A 2,447-nucleotide genomic window follows, 5' to 3' on the forward strand; every position below is an offset into this window, starting at 1 on the left:
GCGGGGAGGCGGAGCGCGGCGTCACTTCCGCGGCGGCCCGGCAGGGCTTCCGCCGGCGGCGCGGGCGGTGGGGGCCCGGCCGCTCCTCCTGCCCCGCCCCGGGCGCTCCCGGCCCGCGGGGACCGCCTCACGCCTGGGCCGGGCCTGGGTCGGCCCTGCTCGGCCGGGCTGTTGTGGGCGAGGCAGTGAGGTCCATGTCGGCTCTGCGGGGTGCGGGCTCGTGTTCCGCACTGCCTCGCTCCGAGGAAGGGAGCTTCCAGCAGTCAAAGCGCGTTGGGTGCTCAGTAGCCAAGGACCGTAATTATCGGCTGAAAAATGAGCGCCGTGCTACGTGTTAAAAGCACGGGCGCACGCTTGGCTCGGGGGCGCAGTAAGACGTGCGGAAAGGACACAAAACAGGCACACGCCGAACTGCATTTAGCCAGGGCTCTCTACTGTGCTGCTGCAGAGCTCTCTTTTTAACATCACGAAGTGAAGATAATTAGTGTCAAATCAAGCATTGTTCTTTTTTTTCGGTGTTAGGTTTTTTGTTCGGTTGGGTTTTTGTGCATTCAGAACTGTTAGGATTGCGCGACAGCTTCAAATTAACTTTGAATCAATGTTCTGTCACCCAGATCAATGTTTTAGCTCCAGGTGATTTTAGAAAACAACATCTCCTGGTACATAAAGCGCAGTGCACATAATGCTCTACGTAATAGATTATGTTCTGCTTTGTGCATTATGTTCCACATCCAAAAATAAACCTGCTTTTTTTACTTTATCACAAGCTGACAATAAGAAGCTTGTGCTTCTTAGACTGAATTAAAATAATGTAAAAACACCACTGCAATGAATAAAAATGTTGTTATTATTAGCTTGACTCAAATTTCTTGTTTCATGACTGGGAGTACTTCACAGTGTGTGGATCAGCATCCAAAGTGTCCTGACTTCATATTGGGTCCTGGACTTGTGTGCAGATCATCCCTGTCTGCCTTGCAATCCCACACTGAAGTGCCCATGGAAAAGAAATATGAATAGACCAGAAAATAGCTAAAAAATCAGAGATCCAAAACGAGGGATATGTTGTGGAGCACACCTGCTGACAGTCTAGATATATTTCAGGTATGGAGGTGGTTGGGTTGTTCCTGGGGTTCTTACCAAACTTGTGACATGATCAATTTATCAGCTGCAGATACTGTGTCATTCCTGCTGTTAATTCTGGAAGATAGAAATACTGTATTTAAGGGGTTTTTATTGGAGTTTCCTGGTTAGAGAAACTAGCAGGTTGTGAACTCTTTGGTAAAGTTCAGAGCATCACCTGAAAAAAACATTTTAGAGGTGGTAGTTAGGAATAAACAAACAAGACATCTTAATTGAACTTTTAGTGTTGGTTGGAATTATGATTTGCAATACTATGTTTGATCAAAGGTTAAAAGTACATGTTCACACCTATGAATGCACAAGTTGCTGGTGAATTAAATGAGTGATTGGTTTGGAAGGAGGATTCACTCTTCTGGATTTCTCACAGTCCATACAGGTACTGTTAAAGTATTAAGATCTAATTGGGTTTACATACTTGCTTAATGGTGATTTAGTAACTAGTCTTCTAGAGAATAAAATGAAGCACTGTGACAGTTACTACTTCTGGCCATGCTAAATAAAGTTACTGAAATCAAGAAAACCTAAGCCTTGCTATCCTAATGATCAGATAAAAAATCACAGCAGGCAGTAGGTCGTGTGCTGTTGAATGTTTTACATGCATCTGAGTATTATCCATAGATAGTGTAAAAGGGCAAGGAAATGAAGTGTGAATGAAAAAGTCAGCATCATCACCTCAGAAACCACCGCAGGGATTACCACTAGCCTTTGAAGGACCCCATCCGGGGCCTTTGAAGAGGCAGGAAAAGACATCAGTCTCTGCTTTCCTCTTTACGATAGTGGAGGATGATCAGTGAAGACCCTGGACTCCCCTATGCTGTGTTTCATGCTCAGGGGGCTTTTCCACTTTGGAACCTTTCTAAACAGTTTGACTTGCTAGATTTATTGTCCACAGTCATTTACAGAATAGGTTATGGTAATTTTTATTCTTGTATGCGTATTACTAAGCAAATTATGTAGGCAGAATTTAGGAGACTAAATATTAAGCAAGCTGTTCTATTTATTTTCTGTTGTATTTTCGTTCTTTTCATGGGTAGACTTACTAAATATATCTTCCTCTTCCTTGTGGTCATCAATAGCTTCTTTGTGAATTACTGTGTCGCAGTGAAGCAACTTCAGAGTTGATCCACTCCAGTGAAACTGTTAATGCTTTATTTATTTTAGACATTAAAATTATTTAGACAAAATGTTGCCTTCCTTCACACAATAAAATTCAGAAGGCTAAGGTGAAGCAGGGGTTGAAACAGCAGTGTGATCATGAGAGAAAGAATTCTTGGCAGTACAACATTGTCTTGGAGAAGTGTCCTCAT

This window comes from Coloeus monedula (assembly GCF_965178545.1).
Source record: "Coloeus monedula genome assembly, chromosome: 4".
NCBI classification, from domain to species: Eukaryota; Metazoa; Chordata; class Aves; order Passeriformes; family Corvidae; genus Coloeus; species Coloeus monedula.